The 17,920-nt window shown below is 45.2% G+C and overlaps 1 protein-coding gene across 2 annotated transcripts in view; it reads right to left on the bottom strand.

Moving 5' to 3' along the window:
* The window catches only part of WIPF2 (WAS/WASL interacting protein family member 2), a 198,470-nt gene that overhangs the window by 140,054 nt on the left and 40,496 nt on the right, over window positions 1-17,920 (bottom strand). Inside the window, exon 1 of one of the 2 annotated variants that reach the window (XM_069237581.1) lies at window positions 12,934-12,960. The exons of the other annotated variant lie outside the window; for it this stretch is intronic. The gene's annotated coding sequence lies outside the window, so the exon portion shown is untranslated. Of the gene's footprint in view, window positions 1-12,933; window positions 12,961-17,920 lie in introns of those variants that run through there. 2 annotated transcript variants of the gene reach the window in all.

Below are 17,920 nucleotides of genomic sequence, written 5' to 3'. Positions count from 1 at the left end.
TGTAAACTCCTAACCGGAATTTTCTTGCTGCATAAATTGAAAAGTAAAACAGTTTCACATAAGTGAGCCGACAGCCGCCATGAGCGCAAAGTAAACACACAAAAGAAAACAGAAGTTCGCTCGCAGTGAAACGTATCAGCAAAAGTGCAATTATCCATGTAACCTGCAAAAGTGCAAATATCGATACAACAGGGTCGATGTCATGCAAAGTGCTCTACTACTGCCCAGTGAGCTCATGCTGCCTACGAAATAAAGCAAAAAAGTAGTGCAGAAACCATACGGAAAACATGGAGCCTCATATTTTCCGTAGTTACCCGCTGCGCTCAAGACGGGCTAAACATCGGAAAAGGCATGACGTATGCATGCCTTTCACTAATTAAATCAAGCTAATTTTAAAAGGCAAGCCCACGAACCAACCAAACTGATGGGCTTGACATGGGCGTGGCTGAAAGCCCACAGAGAGATTACACCAGGGACAGTGCGCTTTGTGCTCGACCCTAAAAAATTCAGTGATAACTGGAACGGTTTGGGAGACTGGGAGGACATGAATGCAGGACGGGAGAGAGGCCGGGGAGAGGGTGGAACAGAAAAGACAGGAGTGTCAAACAAAAGCACACAGGAGACAGATAACAGTAGATACTTGTGGGGGTGAAATTCACTCAAAGGAAATGGGTGGAAAACTGATACATCCTCATGGAGTGCTTCACAAAAATATTTTGTATCCATTTGCCTAACCAACAACAACCAAAAACTGGAATGAAATCACTCTGCCTTATTCCCACTTACAAACTAATTTATTCATGCCTGTTCTACACGTCAAATTACTGGCTTGCAGCTTTTAAGCACTGGATAACTGATGTAATTATGCAGTCCCAATTACATGGTGCTTGTTTTATTTACATTGGAAGGATAAAGTGACGAGTTGCCGAGCCTTGAATTTGGAAGCATTTAAATTGTGTTATCGTTATGGAGACTGAGTAGACCTGGAACAGGAATGATGATTGCTCAAAGGTTGGCAGATTTCTATGCATATTGGGAGATTCCAGACTGATCAAAGAAAAGGAAGGGCTGGGAAAGTACCCAAGTGTTTAATAATTAACCTTTCCAAGACACTCCTATCTCTGAAAGGCAGGGAGGGCTGGGGAAGAGTAGATTGTAAACCAAGAAGCAGTGGGATTACGGAAGAGCTATATAGCTTTAAAAGACAAAAAAGAAACCTCTAAAGCCTTTATGTAATTACTATACTATATGTGGAAAAGAACACACCTAAGCTGAGCACATTTCAGTCTGAAATGAAACATTTTCCTAAAGGCTACAAATGCTCACACCAAACGTGACTTTTCACAACAACAACAAACAAGCATTTCCAATGCAATGGGTCTCGCGTTTGCTCGAGGTAGAGCTATTAGCGTAGTAAATGTCGAACTGGACTTTTCTTGCCACACAAACTAAAAATAAAATAGTTGACATAAGCAAGCTGATTCAAAGCATTGCCACGAGAGACAAAAGGAAAAAGAAGTTCGCTCACAGTCTAAGTTATTGGCAAAAGTGCAATTATCCATTAACAGGGTCGATGGCCAAGGCGGTAACAAAACCACCCTAAGGAGGGACAAACGTAAAGCAGTTACCAATGAAAACAAACAATTTCAAAAGGCAAGCCCATGAACGAGTAATAGTGATGGGAGTGCGGTAGGCGTGGTTAAAAGCCCAGATACATCCGAACACATCAGAGAAGGTATGCTCAACGTAAAAATACTTTTGTATGTGTGAAGTCCTTTTTTAGCTAAAAAAAAACTACACACGCAAAAGGAATCAAAACTTCAAAGCCTTTACACAGCGACTCAAACGTTGTCTCCAAAATCAAAGGTACCGAATAAACAAAGGGTTTCCAAAACATAGGTAAACTACCAGCAAGAGTTTGATTATTGCCGAAAACATACAGATAAACAGCACACATAAAATGAATAAAAGCTTCACCAATACGACAAAGGACAAAAAGAAGACCTACCTGAAACACAGACAAACAAAAAAATAGCGCACACAAACGTAAATGCAGTCAAGTGAATGACGACAAGTAAGGTGGGCATGCGCCAGGGGCGGCAACTGCTTGCGAACAGAAGGGACATATAAGCTAGATTAGCCACAGACAAGCAAGCTTTTGTAAAGGACACCTACAGTTACCAATTTCAAGAGATGAGTAGGCTGTAAGCCCACAAAGCAGTACGTGGCAGCATTGGTCTGCATTCTTAATTAATGCACGTTGTGAATTGTTTTTACCACATATACAATAGTTCATATACATGCATTTACAACAGATGAGTGTTTTATGCCACTTGGATCAATGCGCTGTGGGAGTCACTCACTTTTTAGCTCTATGCATCAAAAGTAGAACCACCCACTCTACTGGAGGGGGGCAGCATCCAACTTTGCTCTGCACTTACTTCACTTTACCTCCAAGCTTTGGGGAATTGGGCGTCGGCCTAGGTTCACACACATTTGTGAAAAAAATTAGGATGGCCACCAACATGACCTTTGCATGTCACGCTGGCTTGTGACTACACAGGTCACGGCCCCTACACTTGTGACAAAGTTCTAAGTCACTAGCAAGAGATCAAGTAAGATCACAACTGCTGCAGGATGTTTACCCTTAAACCACAAATATGTTGCTGGTGAATGTAACCCTGTGTCCGATACAACTCTTCCTCCAAAGAATTTAAAAAGTCACGGCTGGCGCTTAGCAGGAGAGATGAGAGTCCACTCATTTGCCAAGCTGAAAGAATCCTCACTTTCTGCGAAGCCACACCACTCTAAGATGAGGAACCTTCCATTAGACTTGGATTCTTACTTGTCGATTGTCATCTTTAGGTGCTTGTCACCAATGTAAAACTGGTCGAAAATGCACCTAAAGTTGAAAATTGGTCTTATTGCCTCTTTCTATTCCCGATCTTAAGTTTCTGATGCCAATATTTTCTCTTCAGGACCTACTTTCTAGGTCCTCATATTCAGCCATTTAGTTTGAGGTTTTTGGGCGGTAGATGGCTGTGGTGACCAATTTCTCAGTCTGTTGTGGCCTTAAGATAGATGCTCTAACGTGTTCCAACCTCTGTCTCATGATCTGAAAATCCATTTTGATTTCTGCCACATCTTTTCCAACCTCAGTATGCAGTTTCGCCAAATCATCCTGAAATGCTTTCTCCAGATCCATTTTCATCTCTGTCAGATGTGTTTTCAGATCTTGTTTCATGGTGCAGCTGATTTTGATGCGAAGGTTTCTGGACCTTTCTAACTGTTGTTACCACCTTGATTGGTGATATGAAAAAACTACTATTGAAGTGGGCTTGGACTGTGATTTCTTATGAGGGAGCAGCATGCACCAAGATGATTTGCAATACTGCAGGTGCCCTCCTTTGTACTATGTACAGGCAACACCTTTTTGTCAACGTATAAGACCTGGTTTCCAAATGCTGCACATGTATGTCTGACTCCTTCCATCGTCGCACACTGAATGCTTGCTTCTTGTCCGGGATGATTATTAATGGCCCGGCAAGGTGTTTTAGGTACTCTTATTTATGTTAGGAAGCTTGCTGTCTCCAGACCTCAAGGAGACTCACCCTCCATTTGTTGATGGGAGGGGTTCTCTTGCACATTAAAGGAACATTGGTATCTCTAACTGCATTTAAAATTTGCCTTTTATTAATTTTGAGACCATCAGCCTTGATCTTACAGCCTGCTGTTTGGCATGAATTGTATAAAGACATAGCATTGCTATCCCTAACCCTTGGTGGATGAGAGGAGAAAGGAAATCTTACAATACCATGCACATGACCGATACAATAAATTACACTGACAACTCTTTGTAGATGAAACACTGATGCAAGTTTATTGATTACACAGGTTGGGTTAGCTTATGGGTGATCTAAGTGTAAGCAGTGAGTTCACCAAATAGCTGACACCGTTCCTGAAAAAGCTGGATCAGTCTTGTTGGTGGTATCAGCACCAATGCACTTCAATTATTTACAGCTCATGTACTTCACATGGGTTTCCACCCAATTCTTTCCTTTTTAGATCACAGTCTTCCAGCAGGTTTGCTAAAGACACCTTGTCGACATATGGAAAGCGGACCTAGGAAAACATTCTGCCCTTTGCTTGCCATTGGCTCGTGTTTTCCTGGTTTCCTTTGCTGGCTTTATTTGATTTAGGCTGTCTAGCTTTAGTTTGAACCTTTCCTTGCCCAAACCTTATTTACAGTATCCTTCAGAGTGCTCACTTTCTGTAAGCAGGCCTGTAAATCTTGTTCTTATCTCCTCAAATTTGCTGTGCATTCAAAGACTGAGGTCAAATGTCAGGTGTTGTCTTCTGAAGGCTGGTTTACTTTTATTTCTCTGCTGCCAAGTGAGTGGATTTTACATGTCAATCTTGCTGAATACTGAGTATGGGAAAGTTGTTTTTTCTAGCACACAACATTTAAATGAACTGTAAGTATTTCAGAATATATCAGAATTAGGAACACAAATGAAACAAGTTGTTTATCATCAAAACAAATCATTAAAGGAGGTGATGCAATTTCCACTCCTTTTCATCTGTGCGCTGTACAGTTTTATTAGTCAAACTGTATCTCTGTGCAAATGTAACGGTCATTTCAATTGAAAATGTGTTGTCTGTTATGGAAGTGTGCTACCACACCATGAATACTCCACTCTACACCACACCACTGCACTCTACTCTGCACCATTCCATTTTACACCACTCCATGCCACTGCACCATTCCAGTTTACACCACTTAACAATACACTAAGCCTCTCTACCCTACCCTGCACTACTCTATTTTATGTCAATGCACTTTTCACCACTTCACTCTACAACTCCAGTCTATGCCACAATTCCAGTATAGGCCACACCAATCTCCTCTGCACAGCTCCACTCTACGCCATTCTGCAACACTGCACTCTATGCCACTGCAGTCCATGCCAATATACTCTACACCAATACACTTTACTCTGTAACACTCAACTCTATGCCCCTGCACCCTATGCCAATCCACTATACGCCACTTCAATCTACTCTGCCCCACTGCACTCTACACCACTTTACTCTATGCCATTACACGCTATGCAACTGAACACACCACTGCACTCTATACCACTCTGTGCCACTGCACTCTACTATGCATCAATGTACTCTACAACACTGCACTCTCTGCCACCTAACTCTACGCCACTCTGCGCTGCACTGCTCCACTCTTTACTACTCCACTCTATGGCACTGCAACCTACGGCACTATTCTCTACTCTGCACCACTCTATGCCGCTCAACTACTTTTCACTCTCCGCCACTGCACTCTATGCCACTCAACTCCTTTGCGCCACTCCATTCTAATCTACGCCACTGCATTCTACAACGCTGCATCATACACAACTGAATTGAATGCCACTGCACTCTACATTACTATACTAAGCAGCACTCTACTCTATGCCACTCCAGTGTATGCCACTCTACTCGACTTCACACTGTGCCACTTCAATACACAACTCAATCTGCCACTCAACTCTATGACACAGTACTCCACTCTCCTCTATGCCATTAACCTTTAGCCCTGCTGAACAACAGCCATGCTGGTGTACAAGAAGGCTAGAACACATTTGCAAAGTCAATAGCTCTTGCATCTGCGAGACCTATTGGCTTTGCCAATGCTTGTTGCGTCAAGCTTCTGACAAGTCAGAGCAAGATCATGGTCAGCCTCTATAGTATCTCATGATCTAACTATCCCTTGAGGGATAAAAGAGTGCTGTTGCATCATCCCAGGCTTTGGAATGACTAACAAATACATAAGGAATTCCAATTCGGCTCCAAGATTCACTATCAGGAGGACTTTGTAGTTGTATAACGCTTTAAAATCGCTCTGTAACTCCGCCTTGTGATGCTGAAAGAAAACATTCAAACATTTGTATTTTTTCCTGTTTCTTTTCAATCTTTTTTTATACATTAATTTTTATGTATTTTTTTAATGTATTTTTAAACATTTTTTTAATATATTCATTTTAGGGTATGTGAGTGGGGAATGCCGACCACCAAAGAGGCATTGCCCTCCTTTGTGGTCTCACCCAGCCCACTCATGACATTTTGAGGCAATAAACAGAGGGGTGGCACTGTACCTATGGTAAACCTTCCAGGACGCACAGTTCACCTCTAGAATAATTCAAACTCATTAATTGGCCTCCACTGCTGCCTGGGTCGCACCGCTTCAGCACTGTCTCCTCACACAGCATGCTGTTGCGGTGCAGACAGCCGAGGCTCTTTCCCAGGATGGGGTCTGGTCTGCACCCTTATCAGTGTACCTCAAAGCTCACCTCTTCACATTCTCAGCAATAGGCATCACGCCCAGACTAACTGAAGATTGGTCAAAGCTTCCACTGTGTTATATTGACAGAGAGCGGAGTACCCTACAGCCCATCCTATATGGTTCTCCATCTTGGCCATGGCAGTTCTGTTTTTCTTTCTTTAGGTGTGCACAAGCACTAGGTAGCATTGCTGGGAAGCAATCTCCAGCGCTTGACACCCTGCTTTGCCTAACATCAACTGAAGACTAATCTTTAAATCACTCTCTCTTTCCCACAAAGGAAAAATACAAAGAAAGGTTATGCAATATAAGCCTTCCAGCACAGTGGTGCCTAACCATTTGACCTCTGTTGACCCCCACGTTTATCATTACTGGACCCAGAGGACACCCCCCACCCAATGTATCATTACTGGAATCTGGGGACCCCCCACTGAGTCATTGCTAGAAGCCATGGCCCCAGCCTAAACATTGTTGATGATTTGAAATTCAAAACAAGACACAAATAATACATAAACAAGCATTCATCAAACACGCGATAACAAGTTTAATTTAATTTGCAAACAAATCTAAATTAAAAATGTAATTTTAATAGCAAGGTTTAAATTAAATTGAAGCCACACATCGTCCAAACTATATTCTGTTCGATGCACCTGCATTGCTTCCACACATTAATCTGAGGATACTATTTACATTTTTAGCCTCCAATTTCAAATTCCTGTAAAAAAACATTTGCACATTTAGCCACTTTATATACACTGTAGGAAAGTGCCATCTTTCTAGCATAGTTACCCCCACATTTTGCCTGAAATCGGTGTGTTCATACTCTAGTTCACTGGGATTGTGATAACCAGGACCCCAGTGACTGTGCTCTCTCCTTTAAATTTGGTTCTGGTAAACTCTCTACACATAGTGCATACTGGTGCACCTATGTAAGTACCTAGTATATAGTACCTAGGTACCCAGAGCATTGGTACACCAGGAGTCCCCCATGGTAGCCCATGTAAACTGTGCCTGCAGGCCTGCCATTGCAGCCTGTATGAAATGGTGCACTCACTCTCATCACCAATTCTGGTCACTGCACTTAGACAATGTAAGTCACCCCTCTGGTAGGCACTTCAGCCCAAGGGCATGGTGCATGTCCCTAAGTGTGAGGGTACCTGTTAGAAATGGGTCTCTGGTTGGCAGTCGGTTTGCACCCTGTCCAAGTAGGAGCCCTTATTCTAGTCAGGATAAGGGAGATACCCGCTCAGATAACCTCTGCTCACCCCCTTGGTAGCTTGGCATGAGCAGTCAGGCTGATCTTAGAAGCAACGTGTAAAGTATTTGCACATAACACACAGTAAAACAGTGAAAACACTACAAAAGGACACCACACCTGTTTTAGAAAAACAGCCAATATTTATCTGTGTAAAACAAGACCAAAACGATAAAAATCCAACATACAGTGTTTAGGTATGAATTTTGTAAGAATTATCTTAAAAATACAGTTCCTAGAAGTCGATAGCTCCACCTGGGTCTACGGCGTTGTGATCAACAAAACCAATAGTTCAGGCCAGCTAGTGTCGGGAAGACCTGTAAACAGGACCTTGGATTTGCAGGGCATCGTGATCCTCGCAGTGAGCTCTGGAGAGTGGTGTCGCTGGCGTCGCAGTGTCAGAGCCTGAGTCAGTGCGGGAGTCGTCGGACCCTTGAATTCATACACGCTGCAGAGCAAACTCCGGGCTGATGAAGTCAGGAGCAATGGCGTGGATGGCATCGGGGCTGTGGTGCAAAGCGGGATGATGTGATGTGTCCACAGGTCACGGTGCAGGCTGCAGCTTGGTGATGGCGTCCAGCGGCGTCGGTGAGACCAGGGCTGCGGTGTGACGTGCGGTATACACAGGTAACAGTGCAGGCAGCAGCGTCGTCGTTGCAGAAGCGCCGTCGTCGGTAAACCCAAGTCAGCAGTGCGGGACGGTGCTTCGTGAGCCTCACACGCAGTGTCCACAGGTCACGGTGCAGGCAGGGATGCCTGGTGACGACACTGGAGTCGATGGTGCTGGCATCAGTGGACCAGGGCCGCGGTGCTTCATGTACCTCACGAGCAGTGTCCACAGGCCACGGTGCAGGCAGCGGCGCCGGTGTCAAAAATGCGGCGTCATCGGGGAGGCCCAGGCTGCTGTGTGAGCAGGCGATGCTGAAGTGCAGGGCCTATAGGTCACAATGCGAGCAGCGGCTCGGTTTAGTCGTCTAATGGCGGCGGTGAAACCAGGGTCATGGTGCGAAACAGGGCAGTGCGGCATCGGCAAGTCACGGTGCACCCAGCGGCTTTGTTGGCAGTGTTGCAGTGGTTTCTCCTCTTGAACAACACAAAACACACAGTTCCCAGTGTTGCAGGTCGAGGAAACTGAAGTCTTTGGTGTCCCTGAGACTTCTAACAGGAGGCAGGCTCTACTCCAAGCCCTTGGAGAACTTTCTCAAGCAGGACACACAGCAAAGTTCACCCTTTGCACTCTTTTCAGGCAGAAGCAGCAACTGCAGGCCAGTCCAGCAAAGCAAAACAGCAAAGGGACAGTACTCCTCCTTCAGCTCTTCTCCTGGGCAGAGGTTCCTCTTGATTCCAGAAGGATTCTAGAAGTCTGGGGTTTTGGGTCTTCTTCTTATACCCAGTTCTGCCTTTGAAGTTGGCAAACTTCAAAGCAAAGTCTCAAGTGTTTGCAAGATCCTGCCTTGTCCATGCCAGGCCCCAGATGCCCACCAGAGGGTCAGAGACTGCGCTGTGTGAGGGTAGGCACAGTCCTTTCAGGTGTGAACGACCACTCCTCCCTCCCCTCTAAATCAGAGGGCTCATCCAGATATGCAGGCTACACACAACCCACCTTTGTGTCACTGTCTAGAGAGGTGCAAAACAGCCCAAAAGACCCAGACAGACAATCCACAAAATGGTAGAGTCACAGAATGGTTTAAGCAAGAAAATGCCTACTTTCTGAAAGTGGCATTTTCAAACAGACAACTTAAAAACCAACTTCACTAAAAGAGGTATTTTTAAATTGTGGGTTCAGAGACCCTAAACTCCACATTTATATCTGCTCGCAAATGGAATCTGCGCTTTAAAGATATTTAAAGGCAGCCTCCATGTTAACCTGTGAGAGATAGGCCTTGCACAGTGAAAATCGAATTTGGCAGTATTTCACTGTTAGGACATATAAAACACACTAGTATATGTGTTACTTTAAACATACACTGCACCCTGCCCCTGGGGCTACCTAGGGACTGCCTTAGGGGTGCCTAACATGTAGTAAAAGAGAAGGTTTAGGCCTGGCATGTGGGTAGACTTTCCAAGTCGAATTGGCAGTTCAAAACTGCACACAGACACTGCAGTGGCGTGGCAGGTCTGAGCCATGCTTACAGGGCTACTAATAAGGGTGGCACAACCAGTGCTGCAGGCCCACTAGTAGCATTTCATTTACAGGCCCTGGCAACTCTAGTGCACTTTACTAGTGACTTACCAGTAAATCAATTATGCCAATCATGGACAAACCAATCAACAGTACAATTTACACAGAGAGCATATGCACTTTCCACTGTTTTAGCAGTGTTAAAGGGCCCAGAGTCGTAAGGCTAACAAAAACTGGTCAGAAAAATAAGGAAGAAGGAGGCAAAAAGACTGGGGATGACCCTGCAAAAAGGGCCAGGTGCAACAGTACCCCTGCATGAGCATGGTGCCGCTACAGCCCCCGGGCCAATTCCTGGACTCCAAAGCCATCTTAAGGTATGTAGTGGACACTGGTGAACACAAGTGGTCCAACTACATCATGGCTTCCCCGAACCCAGGCATGTTTGGTAATAAAAATGTTGGAATCATGCAACTACACTGATTTCAGTGTTAGCTGCATGATACCAGGTACTCTGGAGGTTCCTTAGAGGATCCCCCAGTGCTGACTGTGCTGCCTTATGGGGTCTAGCTGCCAGTCCGCTCTGCTTGCGACCCCAGACACTGTTCTGCCCTCCTGCTGATGAGCCTGGCTCAGGCCCGAGAGGCAGAACTAAGGATTTCTTGCGAGGGAGAGATGTGACAAGCTCCTCCTGTGTATTAAGTGTCTAAGGGCTGGGGTGGCCTGGTCTCTGAGCACCACCACACACTGCTTTGAAAGGCACATTTGGTGCCCTTCTTGCATAATCTGGTTAGCACCAGTTAAGGAACCCCTGGTTCCCGCTCTGGTGAGAAACTGCACAACGGACAGGGGAGTGACCACCTCCCCTAGAGAGGAGCACAGAGCTCTGCATGGGTGGCCACTTGATTCTGGCATCTTGGAAACAAGATGGGCAGAAGCCCATGGGAGCATCTGACTGGTCAGCCCAGGTGGATGACCTCCCTGTCCCTCTCTGACAGGTGGGTCACTTCAGAGAGTGACCAACCCCTTTTAAGATTAGTTAAGGGTTCCCTCGTGGCTGGGTTCTAAGATTCGTCTAGCAAGACTCTACAAGGAACTTTCTGCAAGGCATCTTCTGCTTGTGGCCTCTGGAACTGCTGCTGGTCCCCTTTAGAACCGGAACACGTCTGCTTCTGGTGGGAAGGATTCCACTGCGTTTCTTTGGATCTAGCAATAATTCTGCAACATCCAAGCCTGTGCATCCTCCAGGGTCACAAGGACTCTGCACCTGGAAGCACAAAGGAATGTCCCTCGGAGTGAAGGAGTCACTCCCCCGCTATTGCAGGCACCTAAAGACAACATCGACGGTGGGGTCTGCTGTTCCACAAACATCGAAAGTCTGCATCACAGGTGGTGAGTATGTGGCTTCCACTGGGTCCTACTTGTCTTCTAACCAACTTGTGCGACTGAGGGATCCTGTTCCTGCCATTGGACTGGAACCTCTGTGTAGCGTGACTGCAGCACTTGTCTCCTTCAGGAGATCTTCAGGCACCAAGAAGCCCCGGCTTTTAGCACTCTGCAACACGAAGCTCAACCCCTGTCCTGCAAATCTTGCGACATGGGACTTCCGTTATGTTGTGCTGGCGAGGCCTCCTTTTGATTACCTGTGTCCATCGCCTGTGGGTCACTTGTGGGGGCTCCATCGACTTCTGCTGGACTTCCTGTGTGCTGAATGCCAGTCCTACCCCCCCCCCACTGTCTCCCCCACCCCCTTTTCCAAAACACTTGCTCATCGCCTGCTTGCATTTGCCAGTGCTTGTTGGTGACCTGGCTGGCCACTGACCCTCCTGCAATCTGGTGACTGTCAAGGGACAGCTCGTAACAGACTCCTGGGATCTTCTGCAGCTCCTGGAACCCGCAGCTGGACTTCTTCCACCGACTTGCAGGAACTTAACGTCCAGATGGGTGGACATTGCCACCTGGGCACCTCCAAGGGTGCTGGACTTGGTCCCCTTCCTTTGCAGGTCTTCCATGTACAGAATCAGTCTCTGAGTTTTACTGGCCTGGTCCACAGGTGGTGACAGCAGCTGGACAATTCGAGGCTTCCACTGACTTCAGAGAGAGTCTGTTCCCCAACCCCCAATGCATCTGGGTCCCTGGTGTAGGTACTCCTGTCTTCTGGGTATCCTGGGGTAGGAGCACTCTCCTCTCTTCCTCTTGCCCGCTGGTTTCCTCAGGATCCACTGGGAAGGGTCCTGAATTCCACGAACTCCAAACACTACTCTGTGTTAGCCTGTGGGACGACTGGGTGGGTAACTCAATTTCACCTGGACACTGGGGACACTTACTCTACTTACCTCTGGTGTTTCTATCTGGCCACAGCCCCTAGCTAACTACCACACTTACGTTGGTTGGGTTCACTATTTCACGTTCCACTTTTTAGTATATGGTTTGGCCCTCCCATAGGCCCCTGTTTGTTTTTATGCTATTTCTGTTGGTTATTTTGTGTACGTATTGTGTGTAGATATCTCCACGGGGAGATATACCAATGCTAGTCTACTAGTAGTAGTAGTAGTAGTAGTAGTAGTAGTAGTAGTAGTAGTGCTGTAATAAAGTATCCTTTATTTTTGCAATACTCGCGTGGTTGTTTCTTATGAGTGAGTTACTGTGGTACTGCAAGTGCTTTACATTCCTCCTGGATACGCTTTAGCTGCTCACCCCAGCTACACCTAGAGAGCTTTTAGCTATCTGAACACCTACTCACTATCACTAAGGGTTGCCTGGACTCTGTGTAGGATGCTACACCATAGGTGTACACCATAAACTGAGCCAGCAACCTACATGCACTTCAATATTCTGTTATATATTATTTAATTTTCTAAGCAGTCATGGACCCCCCTGAGGAGGCTCTGCGGACCCTCAAACGTCTCTGGACCACAAGCCACTGTTGTGGCATTTAACATACTCTCCAATTATGAATCAGAGTCCCTAATTTGAACACAAGAAGAATCGAAGGACCAGCTTCTCACTATGTTTACAATAATGCAACTATATAGCACTGTACTGCGCATGGAAGTGGGATTGTCTGGTTAGCTGCCTTGATGGTTTTTTTCTCAGCGCTAAATGGTGAAAAAGATATATTCTTGGTGTGGCATTGTTGGCCAACTAGATGTCAACAGACATCAACAAACAGTGGGTGAGGGAATAGTGTGGATGCTAATAAAATCACATATACCAAGTTACCTTATACACATACTCCAAGCTGAGCAAAGCACCATCTCCCAACTGGCATTTAACTGTATCTGCAAAGATCTATAAATGTAACACATCAAGAACAGCAATTATTACAGAACAATGATAACCAAACATAAAACATAATATTAAAAGCAGGAACGTTAAGGATATTCACACACAAACAGAAACACACTAGTTTGTAGCAGGATCCTAAAGACCAGGGCAAGGTGGTACTGGAAACACTGTGAGGCAATAGAGCACTATACAAATCTGTTAGCATACCATGACTATCGCAGATTGCAGCAGTGGAGGAACAAACCCGCATGCATCCCAACCCCAGTGTATAATCCCTGTCAGGCAATTGTGAAGGTGTGTGCTAACACAGACAACATTTCTGCGTCAAGAGAGTGTGAGAGATGGAAATTACAACAGTAACTACCAAGTACAATATTCAATACTAGTCTGAAGCACTCCACATAAATCCACAAAGAATGTTAGCATACCACACCAGCTGCAGCCAGCTATGCACAGGAGCTCTTGTGAAAAAAAGAAGAAGAACTTTGACCCATCTCACAAAGGCAAAGACTAGGACTGAAGTGTGTCTACTGGGATCAATGACCACAGTGTGAGGGTTAAAAACTGATTCCAGCCTTGTTAGTTCCAATAATGATGTATACTTTTAACTTAAGGCAATTAAACTCTGTGTCTATGTCTGGGTGATAACTCCTCCACAGCTGGTCTAACTCCGTCATAGCCAGTAGTGTCAAGCTCAGCTGCAAAAGCTGAAGGGTAATGCGTGGGGCTAGCTACCCCACCATGTTAAAAATCCTAGCTACAGAAACATCAACCAAAAGGCATCCCGGCCTTGGGGAGAAAGTAATCTCCTTCACACACAGCTATTGCACTTTGTCTTGAAAGCCAGAGATCCCTGGAAGCTACCAAGAGGATCCTATCACTGGGCATACCTGTGTCTGTTAGGGCAGCTGTTAGCAAAAACATAATGAAGGAACATGCTCCTATCAGTCTCAACTACTGATACATACTCTTGGGCCACGCAAAGTGTGTTACAGGTTTCATGTGTTCCTGATCAGAGCAATGTGAAGCTAGACTGCTCTTTTTGGAGAAAGGTTAAGACTGATTTCCATTTAGTCTCAATCTGTAAGGTCTATGTACAGGAGTAGAATTAGGCACACTATTAGCCTAGAGACCAGGGGTGGAGCTTCAGTGGGGGTTTTGGGTGTTACACCCTCTATTAAATGTATTTTCTGATAAATAGTTGGGTACAGGTGCTTTCAGTCAGGAATGGGGAGGCTGTCAGATTTCACCAGGACATTTTACATACATACCGACAAAAACACACACACTGTCCCCCTCTCGGTTTTGAAAGTTCTCAAAAATGTTTATTTTTTTCTCCAAAATATATATTTTTTTCTTTCACTTAGTACTCCCACCAATCCGCATTCCTCTCCCTTTACACTGCCCCTTAGGCCCTTCATGCACCCTGCTTGTTGTATAATGTATTTTAACATTATATGCCCCGTCCCCCCCAAATCTCACTGACCAAGCTACACCACCTCTAGAGGCTGCATGAACCTCTGTGTGCCACTGAGCTAGTAGTGGTTTACCACGCACTAACTTTCATCGTCTTTAACCATCGTGTGAGGATTTGGGTGTACTATATGATGTGGCTGGTAGGCTTTATCATGCAGTACATTCTCAAATGCCATCGTGGATCCAATCAAGTACGTTTACTTAACCTTAAGCTCAACCCTGGGCAGCTGTGGCCGCAAGCAATAAGGCTTAGCAAAGGAACAATGTGAAGTGCATTTAACAGCATCAAACAACGAAATAATAAGACAGTCACACAACACAAATGAAACAAGACCAATTTATAAACATAGTATATTTTATGAATCTTTAGAGACCTTAAGCATCAAAATGTAGCACAGTTTCCAGAGATACAGAGTTTAGATGCAATAAATAACTTTGATATCAACCACAAGCAAACATTTGGCAAAACAGTTTGGAAACTTTAGAAACGTTTGCAAAAGTTAGTTTGGTTACACCGTGCCAGTTGGGTGACCAAGTCCTACAGGGCAGAGGTCTAGGGGGCCAGAAAGGATACTTTGGACAGTTTCCTGGCCACCAGAGTGGTTTTAAGGCGAGATCCAAACTTTACAGAACAACCACCATAAACTTCTATGGAGCAGTCTTGATGCTAAGGGATGCGGGCAAAAAGATGACCAAAGGATGCTCCAGTTGTCATGCGATCAACGAGGATGCCTTTGTTTGTATTCTTCAGTCCAAGCGTGAAGTGGAGCGAGCGTGGCCAGAAAGGTCGTGGTCCCGGAAAGTCCTCTACATTGCAGTAGCAGGCCAGATAATGCTGAGCTACTGGTCAGTCTGCACTACTGGTGGGACAAAATCTGTTGGCGTGGGCTAATGTCTCTTGGGTACGATGATTCTGGTCCTCAATAGCACTAATGGGGTCAGCAGACACAGGTGCAGGTTTTGGCTATCTCAGATTTGTACTCTTGGGTGTCCGGCGACTGGCAGAGGCAAAACATCTGCTGTGGCTTCAAACTTGTCAGTTTGGGCTCTTTGAGCTTGTGTCTCTAGAGCTGGGTCTATGAGATTAGCTGACTGATCCTTTGAGTCACTGCTGTTGTTGGATGGCTGGAATCAACTGTTCCCCGAACCAGAAGTCAGACGCACAGTACGTCTTTTTTTGGGTCCAAGTACAGCTAGGCAGTCTCCCTTCGGTCTTCTCTCTATTTCCAGCATGATTTGAGAGTTGGGGTGCCATATTTATTCTAGGAAATTGTCCTCGGGGACCACACGGTCACTAGGCAATGGGCTACTGGGTCCTCTCCTACTTAGTGATGAAGTTCCTGTGATGTGTGGCATTTGGCTATTCCAGAATGCCACTTTCTTGCCACTTCCAAGATGGCTTGACCCTCCCTTAGTCATCAGGAGCTTGGAAGCCCATCCTAGATGTGTGGCTACCTGAGAGATACACACCCCTGGTAAAACTGGTCCGGGGGCATTTCCCCTCTCTCTGGCCCGGTCTTCATGCTGCCTACAGTAACAAAAGGCTTCCTGCTCAGGGTGTTGAGCCAGGCAGCCCATCAAAGGCGGCTTCCCCTTCGAAGTTTGCCTCTGGACTAACCTCCCAAGGGGCCATCCAGGCAGAAGAGGTGAACCTTGCTGCTGCGCCACTGCCTTCGTTCCGGAGCCTGGGAGTTATTCACATGTCTCCCTGGGGGGGGGGTGTATATATATATATATATATATATATATATATATATATATATATATATATATACATATATATATATATATATATATGTGTGTATGTGTGTATATATGTGTGTGTGTGTGTGTGTGTGTATGTGTGTGTGTGTGTGTGTGTATGTGTGTGTGTACATACATATACATACATACACACACCTTTGAGAGGCTATTGTACAAGCAGAGCACAGAGTGGCAACTTTCTAAATGTTGCCTACCTTTAATAGTGACATTATTTTCAACCTGGCCATCAGGTTACATTCAATGCCACAATTATTTTGATATCTTACATGCCCCACCCAGTTAGATAGTACCATTCATAAGTTGGTTGGGGTGGGATGCCGCCAAGCCTATGGGGCTACCAACTTTACCCAGAGCAAAATGACAATTTGGAAGTGCTGCTGCTAAGACATATCGGAAAACATATGTCTTGATTACCAAAATACAGTTCCCTGCCATAAGACTCCATAGGCCTTCTTTAGGGGAGAAATATATATTTATAATGTTAAGGGATAGGGTGGGTTTGCCATTGGTTTAAATGATAAAGTGAACTGGCAGTAAAAACACTGTTTTTCCAGTCTGCAGGGGCAGGCTGGGAGCCATTTTCTACGTTGTCACATGAAGGATGGCACCAACAGTGCTGTAGCCCTGAATGGACACTGTCTTACGTCTAAAAATATGGGGGTAAACATCCAAAAAAAGGCATTTCCTTACACAACAAGGCAGTGAAACTCCTGTCTCATTGTGCAGCCAACAGGGACAAAAAACACATTACTTCTATCAAATAATGGAAAGACTTTGCAGGTGAATTAAATCTTGAAAACTCTGTAGAGAAATTTCAGAGATAAAATATCGACTCTGTTATGTACAATGTTTTTCTGCATTCAACTGCAGGATTGTGGGAGTGAGAAAGCGCCTGGATACCCACTCAGGAGACAAGCTGCGCTATACAAACATACATCTGACCGACTGATGTTTGACAGGCTTGAGGGAAGCAGCTTTCCCAAACCATGGTTACATACAACATATTAAGGAGGCTGTATGTCTTGTAGGTTGACAGAAACACGTTTAATCTGAAGTGACGGTGGCATCGAAAGACATAGTAACCTTTCACAAATGAAAAAAGCAGACTGTTACTACAAGGAAGTGGAATACACTAACCTAAGTGTTTCCTTGTGGACCTTTAACCACAACTGCATCACTTACGGAGTCACTGAAAACTACGTGGGCAGCGTCTACAAAGTTTTCAGCACAAACTTTCGTTGACAATGCCATGAAAAAATAAAATAAAAAAAACACTTAGAAATAAGACTTTTACTGATTCAAAAAGAAAAAGGGAGCACCAGGAGTTGAAAAAATCTAATTTTCGTTCACTTAACGTTTATTTAACCCCCAGGATGCCCACTAGCTGCCAGGGTGGGGTGGCTGTGCCCCAACTGAAGGGGGTAGCAGTCTTTCAGCTCTCCCCCTGCACCCTAAAACATCTTATCACACAGCAAGCAAGAGAACCTTTCACACTAAAGCCCTGCCATCCTTTAGTCCACACTGGCGGCTAAGAGACACGCTACTACAGTATCCCTTGAAAGTCGCATCTATCCAGAAGACCATACCCGACTATTTAGAAGCTAATGACAACAAACAGACTGCGCTATTCGCCCCATGGGAGGCACGGAAACTGGTTGTCAGAGAGAATTTATTGCTATAT

The sequence above is a fragment of the Pleurodeles waltl genome, chromosome 6, assembly GCF_031143425.1.
Source record: "Pleurodeles waltl isolate 20211129_DDA chromosome 6, aPleWal1.hap1.20221129, whole genome shotgun sequence".
Classification (NCBI taxonomy): Eukaryota; Metazoa; Chordata; class Amphibia; order Caudata; family Salamandridae; genus Pleurodeles; species Pleurodeles waltl.
The sequence above is the reverse complement of the archived record's forward strand: the minus strand, read 5'-3'. Positions and strand labels throughout refer to the sequence as shown.